Below are 9,841 nucleotides of genomic sequence, written 5' to 3'. Positions count from 1 at the left end.
GAAGACAAATTTAAATTTAACACATACGAAATGATTATCTTATCAGAGAAAATGAATTGTGCCAAAGTCATGCATGTCCCGATTTTGGAAACATTTATACGGTCAGATACTATTTAAAACCTCCCAAGGTTACACTTGATAAAATAGCCGGAAAGCTCAAATATTGCGTCTTCAAACTATTTGTAAATTATGCTTAAAATCAGAACATGGAAACATTTTAGCTGCTGTCAATTCATAATGCCTTATCTGAGGCCAGAAGACTGTTATTATCCCCAGTGTATAAATTTCTGTGTTAAAGACTATTTTTATCATGTCAGTACATATTTATCTTTTTGTCAAAATTAGGAATATACTTTTTTGTAAATTGTTCGAGTTTAATGTTTTTAGCGCGTGACAAATATAGCAATATTATGTATTTTAGATATTGAAAACGATAAGAAATACGGTCACATAGATATGTATACATGTAATGTCAGACATTTCTTCTCACATTTAGAAATACAAAAATTAACAGGTATCTTGTTTTATGAAAGTTTTATTAAGATTCAAGTGGTATCATAATAAATATGCCATTTCATTAAAAAGCCCTTAGGCTATTATTACAAATGAAATTGAAATACTTGATAAGCTATTTAATATCGATCGTTAAAATCTTATCTAACTTACATATACATGTATGTTATAGCTATTGTCTCCTTCTTAAGGACATTCTATCTCATAGATTAGTTAAGAAATGCATTCAAGTTTCGTATACTTAGAACAAAAATGTTCAGTTTGTAATTTTTCTCCGCTTGTATTTTTATTTGCTATTTTTTACAAACAGCTTTGTTAACCTTTAGCCTGCACATCCATGCAGTCTGATCATGGTCTGCACTGTTCGCTATTCAGTCAGAAAATGTTCAGTGAACACTCCTTCGAATAATAAATGGTATTGCCCAAATTGAATGATGGAACAGTCTATTTTAAAAATTTAGCAGGCTAAATGTTAAAAAAGACATATCAAGTGCCATAACTCCACTGAAAATCATTGAACCAGAACATGCCGCTAATATGTATAACTAGGCTTGGCATTTATCTCTCCTATAACCTTTGGTGGAAATCCGCTACATAACGTAAGAGAAGTGGCCAAATCATCATAAATTTGATGAATCAAGGACCATAACAGCACTGAAAGTCAGCGAACCGGATAATGCCAGTGGTATGCATACTGGGGCTTGGCAGTGATCACACCTGTAAGGTTTGGTGGATAGTCACTAAGTAATAGAAGAGATCTTGACGAAATATAATAAAATTTGACGAATCAAGGGCAATAACTGCACTGAAAATCATTGAACCAGAAGGAAATCCCAGTCGATATGCACCACTAGGCTCGACAATAATTACTATTGTGAAGTCTGGTGTAAATCAGTCCATTGATGTTGGAGGAGTTGCGTGGACAAACTTTGTGACATACGGACAGACGGGCGGATAGACTGAGAGACAGAAGGACAGCACTAACTAAGTTAAAAAAAATACCATGATTATTATAAATATCTAGTTCTTAAAATTTTTTTCAAACCGAAACTACTTATAACTGTGAGCTTTTACCATACAGTGTATTTAATTTATCCGGGAGCGGCAGATAATACAGAAACATTGCCGGTGCAACTCACAGAGATATTTTAATGGACAGTCAAAATTGTGTATCATCTCTGCAAGTCACACCGTCATATTGGTCAGTATTCTGAACTGTGCATAACGTAGATAGCGTGATGTCATCCGACATCGTGGGGTACAATCTCGTGAATTCGTTGTAGTGTTAGACTATGGAAATTTATTAAGGGGACGCATACTTTGAAATTAGAAAAAAGTGGGTGGGGTATTATAAAATTTACCTGCAAAAAAGTACAAGGTTTTGGTAAATGAAATGAATACTGTTTCAACTGTTATAAGTACACAAAGGATTGCTCACTAAAATAAAAATGAGAAAAACTGAAACAAGAAAGTTATTGTTGAATTACATAAGACTTCTTGTGTACATTCAAAGTCAACAATTAAGACTTTTTGGTGCGAAAGTAATAGTGCTTCACTTTGTCCAAACATTTATCAATGTCCTACAGATTCTAATTTAAAGAAAGAATGTGAAATAAGTTCACTGTCTTGCGTTTCATTTGGCATATGTGAGCTAAAACACATTATTTAGTTTGTTTACAAAGTAGTGCATAAGAAAAGATACGGTGGTCAAGGAATGCCACATTACAAAACTAAAAGAGTATATTCCCCTTAATGCATTAAACATTTATCATTACAGAAGTCTAGTGGCTTACAATAAAGGCCTAGAAATGTTGCCATTATTAATTTTTAACTTGGTATTCATGAATTGCAATGCACTTAAATATCAAAACACATTCAACAAACTTTTGAAAATGTACTGTCTTAAAAATCCCTAAAATAAGGTATGAAATTTTGTTGAGAGGTCCAATCAATGTGTATATGTGCAAAAGCAACATTCTAATCTTGTTCACAAAAGTTACTAATACACAGCAGGAATGTCAATGATCAAAACTGGACGAATATACAGTTATCCTCATTTTAATGTCATTTATAATTTGTCCTTGAATTCTCCACCATACTTTTCATAACTCTGTTTGCACGAGTTGCACGAGAATGCTGTCATTCACGTAAAAAATGGGGTCAAATAAGTTGTAAATGCAATATCATGTAAACGTAGTTAATGGATTATGCAGTTCAAGATAAACTTTATCTCATAACGTAACGAACATGTATAATGTTGTAACAACAACTTTACTTACACTGATTTAAGTAGCAGTCGGTTTATAAGTGACTTTATCGATTCATTTTGTGTTTTGTTATTGTTGTCAAAAGTATAACGGAAGTGCCTCACAACTGAAGCGGAAACCAGTTTGATGCGCAAAGTAGTCCACTGTAGGTGATATTTTTTGACAAATGTCCACAGAAATTAATAATTTTCTAATATTAAAGACGAATATCTGAATAGGATTCATTATTTGATAAGAAATTATAATCATCGACATGTTTTTTTTAAAAATCGTACACGTGCTGACACCTAAGTTGTCTCCCGTGGTTTATTAGAGTTACCTTTCGTCCGGCGCAGTAATACATTTGCAGTGAATCGCCGAGAAGTCGTGGGAAAATTAAAAACCATGTAAACAAACTAAAATTAACCACCTTTTCAAGATGAATTTCAAGTGATCGAAATTATGCATTTAACCCGCCTGACCTGTGTGGCATCTTAGATATCTGTTCTAAGGTATTCATTGTGTAGAATGTCATGTTATGCCCTTGCAATGCTAATCCCACTCTGATTTTTTTGTTTACATTTTTTATCAATGAGAAATATGGCGTCCATCCCGAGATGAACTGACGTGGCGTTAAATTTTTACATGTTTAAGCAAACCTGGTGTGTTAGAAAGAAAATCTCATCCCTTCAACATTATTTGGAACACTGTTATTGTAAAAAAAACCTGTTTTTTCCTTATACAAAAGCTTAATATTTTGTGTTGAATGTACTTTCACAAACACCTCTGTTTTCCTATTACATTCATAGTACCACATCCTTATCCACAAAATACTGAATATTACAGGTGTCCATCAGTATTATATCAGTTTAGGAATATGTTCTTTATTTTCCCACCATCGATTTCTTGAATATGCATCCCTTCCGCATTGCTGTATGAACTGTGAATGTAGCAATATGCGTCCCCTTAAAACTAATGAATAAGTGCATTTACTATTTAATTATTCTTATTCCACGAATACGTGTCACCACATAAGTTGTTTTGTTTAATTCACGAAACTACACGCCCACGAAACCAAAATGACATCACAACACACATTGTTTGTATTTAACAGATAATTCAGTAACAACAAAAAACCAGTTCATGTTGGGATAAGGCCGTGACTTTAATTTTCAGATGATCATGGCATATTGAAAATGTCAAATTTTATACATAGTAAATGAATGGAAAAACATGAAAGACGTGCTCAAGCTAAAATGCATAGAAACAAACATAGCAGCGCGATGATGCAGAAAACTATGGTAATAGGCGAGGAAAAAACTAGACCTCACGGGACCTTAGGTACAAGAAATCCTCAAGCCAAAGAGAAAACGGGGCGAAAATGCTCCCAGAGGTCTCTTAAACAATGAGATGATATTTTAACAAATTTGTCCTTACTATGTTAGGTTAATTCAATATGAAACTTAAAGGACAAAACTAGACCCGATGCAAGTTAAGAAAGTTTTCAGTAAACCAACGCGCATACACCAAAATAAAATATATTGATAAATTTTACTGTGATATAACTAAAAAAAAGAAAAATAAATGCATTAAACTCGGACCCGGAGCTAGGGAAAGGTTATAGCAAACTATGCTACAATAAATAATATATATAATCCATCCAGTGATTGACTGAGCTAACCGACAGACTGGAAATACAAAACAGGGGGGATTTACATGTCTGTTTCAACATAACCCAAGTGTTAGAGGTATGTAGCAAAGTGATCCACAAATTAAACAATATGTACGGACCTACACGTACATATAATAAATGCAACTTTCGACTGATCACTAATAATCGTATGGCCGATAAGTTGAAAATCCCTGTTTATATAAGACACAGTCAATCAGTGGACCAGGTGAATGGCCGACCACAAGGTACAAGGCCCCCTCTGACGGTTAAAGAGCGCCCGCCCAATAACACCAATAATAAGAGATGACCAACCGAGCGCGAGGTTGCAGATACGAGAAGGTCAACCTAGACAAGTGAGCTTTTATTTTTGATACTGCCGTAGTATGCAACAAATACTTTGTGGATCACTAATTATTGCTCACAACACGGACACAAGTTAAACTGAAATTAGAATTGGCTGGAGCCAAATATTTTGATAAAGAAGACTTTCTTCACTCTACCTCGAATAAAGTTTGCCAGTTTTCAAGCGCTATTTAAGTCACGACAACGAAATGATTCGAAAATGATGATATCAAATAATGCTAGCTCATTACAATTCAATGTACGATTACTCATAAATCAAGTTTATATATATACATTCACATTCCGTACAAACGCTATATAGCCATCCAAAATGTTTATAAACTAATAGTTTTAAAATTCAAGCTGATTCCATTTAATCGTATTGTTCAATGATGATTAAAATTCCAAATAAAGCATACCAGCAAACTTGAGTATATGCACGCACAATTAAAGAAATAGTTTGTTCTCCCATGGAAAAATATTGTTTAACATGTTTATACACACAACAAAAGTGTTGTCAGCACTGTACTGGATGTAGAGTTTCGAGCGGCATGGCATGGTGAGTTGGCAGTGAAGACTGGCTGCAGAACATTGGCGACTTAAGATTGAAATGGTTGTAGTGCTGAAAATACAAAAAATTCAGCGACAAAGAGATATTCGTACAGAAACACAATTAAAGGACATCAATCTGGCAATCTGGGTTTGGGAGGGAGGGGTTTTTAAATCGAACGATGTTTCCTGCACAGCTGTCCGCAACGAAATGGGCAGTTTTCAGTCTTAACGCAGGAAAATTCCGTGCAAAGGACTGAATATTTTGAGTGCCGCCACACTAAATGGATCAGTGTAGAAATGACGTTGTAAGAAATTGTTGTCAAAATTGATTCAATCTGTCATGACGTGCTTATATTATCAGTATATCTCGATATATAAATAATACCCATGAACTTCTTATTTCTAATGAAAATAATTTAAAAGAGCCTTTTCTATTTAGGAAAATAAAACTTAACCAGATTGATGTTCCCTTTTTACATGACTATACACATTTATTAATAACTATCTACCTATAATGGTCATGTGACTTGAGGCGGCGAGGCATAACATCAGGTGAACAAACGCGCTCCCAAATTAAATAGATTTATTTCAACAAAGAACATAAATCCTCTTAATTACTGTGCTTCAATATATATTGCAACAGGTTTTTGCTATTACTCTGATCATATCTGATCTGGGTGTGTAAACAATAATTTTATTTTTTCATTGCCACTTGGTAAGTTGAAAGTAATATTAACAGAGCTTGCTTTACAAAAGAGCATTTCTCCCGCACAAATACAGAGGGCAATCTAATATGGCATGCATTCTGTATTGACTGCATCGACACAGAGTGGACGGAGATCAGCTTGCCACTGTACAACATAAATATTCATTAGTATATTAGATAAGGTAAAGAAATTTCTCAGGTTTGTGCTTTCGTATTTTCGTGTTTATACGTGTTATGTATCATATGTACATGTAAGTTTACTTTTTAACATTTACCAACGCATCGCTATTAATCGTTGTAATCTGCTAAGCCTGTAACTATCTGCTTATTTTTCCCTTTAGCCGCTTTAATCTTAATTTGTTTTTATTTATTTGTTTGGAAATAATTCATGAGGTAATGCTTTTGGCGTTAAATAAAGTGTCTTGTATCTTGTAACTTGTCGCTGTGCTACGTCGAGGGTGTGTGTGTGTTGGGGGAGGGTGGGGGGGGGGGGGGTGCTCCGCGTCCGAGTGGTTAAGGTCGCTGAATTCAAATCACTTGCCCTCACCGATGTGGATTCGAGCCTCACTCGGGGCGTTAAATTCTTCATGTTAGGAAACAATCCAACTGGCTTACGGTGGTTGAACCCAGGTGCCTGTCCGTGATGAAATAATGCACGGAGGGGCACCTCGAGGTCTTCCTCCACCATCAAAAACTGGAAAGTCGCCATATGACCTATAATTGTGTCGATGCGACGTTAAACTGAATTTACTCTTGGAAAAGATATCTATAGATTGACCTTCAATAAAACCGACGCCAGCGGTGCTGTTCTTTTAATAAAATTAATTTCTGCACGGGACGCCTCTTGACAAACAGTGTACAGTTTTACCTTAGATCGTCAGTGGACCGCTCTACGGTGAATTGGTTAAATGGCGGAATTATTGGATATTTTCCACACTTTTATTGTTGTTAGCACATATTAAGTAGTAAAATACATGCTTAAGGAAACGCTTGACAAAGGTGCACAACTATAAGTTGAAAATGTACTATCTGGATTTTGAAAAGATATATGCTGATCTTGTTGCAAGGTACGAATGTAATTTTTTCCCGATTATTTCAGATATTCTTTTTAATTATATAATGAAAATAAAATGATCTGATAGTATAACTTTAATCATATTTTATTTCTTTAAAGTTGATATTAGATATCGATAATGTGTAGGTTGCAAAGTCACAATTTATATCGATTTTTATGCCGTGGCTAGGGGGGCCTCCATGAGTGAGAGGTTAATGTGGCTGACTTAGAATCACTTGCCCCTCACCGAGGTCGCTTTCAGCCACCCTCAGGGTGTGGAATTCTTCATTTGAGGAAGGCATCCTGTTGCCTAACGGAAAGCCGGCGATTCTGGCGAGGTGCCCGCCCGTGATAAAATAATGCACGGAGATATATATATATATATATATATATAAAATGTAAAAGTTTGTACCGGATCAAGTATATTATAAAGAAAAAATAAACAACATTACATGAGTAACATTATATTTGCCTACCGGTTTCGTTTATACTCATCAGGGCAAATAAAACAATATGGCGTCAATAAATGTGTAATTGCTAAGCAACGTCATTTTTGCGTACACATGTGTACACAACGTTAATATTGTAACGTCATCAGTTTTGGTTAAGTTTCGGTTTAAAAATATCAATGAAATAGCGTTCTTTAGATAACCTAGCTGAAACATCATTACTATGAAATTTGTAAAAAGGAAATATAGAAAATTTAGGAACGGTTTTAGAGCATAAATCTAAATGAGTACTTAAAGGTAATTGTCTTGTTGATGGGTCTCTTATTTGTTGGTCATGTACTGTCCTTCTATTTCTGAGTTTATCTCCTGTTTGACCAATATAAAATTCATTACATCCATTACAAACCAATACATATAATACATTTCGAACAGTACAGTCCATGCTTTCTTTAACATGAAATATTTTATTATTTAAACTGAAAGATGACCCTTCAATAATACAAATACATAAACTACATCTAGGGTCATTACATTTTTGTACTGATGGAAAAGTTCTGTTTTCATTAAATTCTGATTTAATAAGAATACTTTTTAAATTCGGAAGTTGTCTTTTACATTTTATGATTTTCGTGTCGTTTAGTATTCTTTTCATAGTATCATCATTTTTTAAAATATCCAAGTTACTTTTTAATATCCCAAATAGCTCCCTGCTTTTAGGATTGAATGTAGAAATATATGGTATAATATTTACACTTTTATTATTCTGAACGCTTAATAATGTACTTCTAGGTATTTGTATGGCTTTATTTACACATTTATTGACGCCATATTGTTTTATTTGCCCTGATGAGTATAAACGAAACCGGTAGGCAAATATAATGTTACTCATGTAATGTTGTTTATTTTTTCTTTATATATATATATATATATATATATATATATATATATATATATATATATATATATATATAAACATTGTCTGCGTAGGCTATTGGCTAAGAGGGACAAAAAATCGTGATACGCACGGAATCATATTAAGACTACTTTTTTGAAATTGTTAAAACCTTCTAATTTCCGACATTTTTTACATCACTTTTTGGTCATGTAGCTTGTCTGCGTCCTATATATTCATATTTCACTGAACTTAACATTCTTTTTTGCAAAGTGTAAAGGAGAAAAAAATCTTTTCGAAAAGTAAAGCTCACGAGGCGCTTTTAAATTGATTAGCACAACATTCTGCACTTTACTTCGAAACTTCTTAACAACGGTTAAATGTATCAAAATTGTTTGAGCTTACGATTTAAGAATCAAAGCGCTGAAAGCACAGAAAGATTGAAACCCGCAAACCACTCCGCAGTAAGAGTTCAAGTCACTTCCATGAAACAGTATAATATTCAACCCATTTGCATCAATGTTACATTATATACTAGAAATTCTGCTCCGACTAAACTCATCAAGTTTCTCGAAACACACTGACGAGCTGTGCAAGGCAACCCTTTCTTTGGCTTAATTAAAATTTACTATCATCATACCGATGGGAAATACGGTATATGCTCCATTAAAAACACAAATATTCACAAAGAGAATATAGATACTAGAAATACTAGATCCATGTCTGTTTTTTTGTTTAACTGAAATTTTGAGAGTTGATGTTGTCTTACACATGTATGAATAAATACAGGTGCGTGTAAAATAATCAAGAAAGAATGTAAAGTGGCAGGGGACAGTTTCGTATTTGGCCCGGGGTACGTTTTTTTTTGTTGTTGTTTTTTGTTGTTGTTGTTTTTTTTTTTTTGTTGTTGTTGTTTTTAAAATAAAGTAGGTAGATGCACTATAAAGGCATTTATATTCGACTGGTTATTTATGATATTTATAGAACTACGAGTAATTACTGCGTAAAATAAATGTATGCTTAAATCGATTTTCCTAGCTCTGTGTAGTCTGCCGGGTCTTAAATCTTACCTTAGGTAACGGAAGTCAGACGAAGTGGAAACCGGACATGCGCGATACAGAGCCGGTATACGTATCCAGCGCAGGGAGGTGGTCCAATTGTCAGTTTTCTTTCTTTCCCATCTAACAGTATTTAGAGCATAGATAATAATCAGTGCACTTTTTAAAGCATGCTAAAATTTTGACAAAGCATGTTCTATGATCGCCACGTATGATCAGTTCATGTTTCAGTACTAAGATATATTGACATACTGATGACAGGGGCGGAGAAGTGGTGAGATCCTGACCCCAAAAGTGTCTGTGCACCAGATCCGATGAATCTTATGGCCCATAAAGCAATCGTTCCACAGGTAATTA

This window comes from Mercenaria mercenaria, chromosome 7 (assembly GCF_021730395.1).
Source record: "Mercenaria mercenaria strain notata chromosome 7, MADL_Memer_1, whole genome shotgun sequence".
NCBI lineage: Eukaryota > Metazoa > Mollusca > Bivalvia > Venerida > Veneridae > Mercenaria > Mercenaria mercenaria.
Note: the sequence above shows the minus strand (reverse complement) of the source record.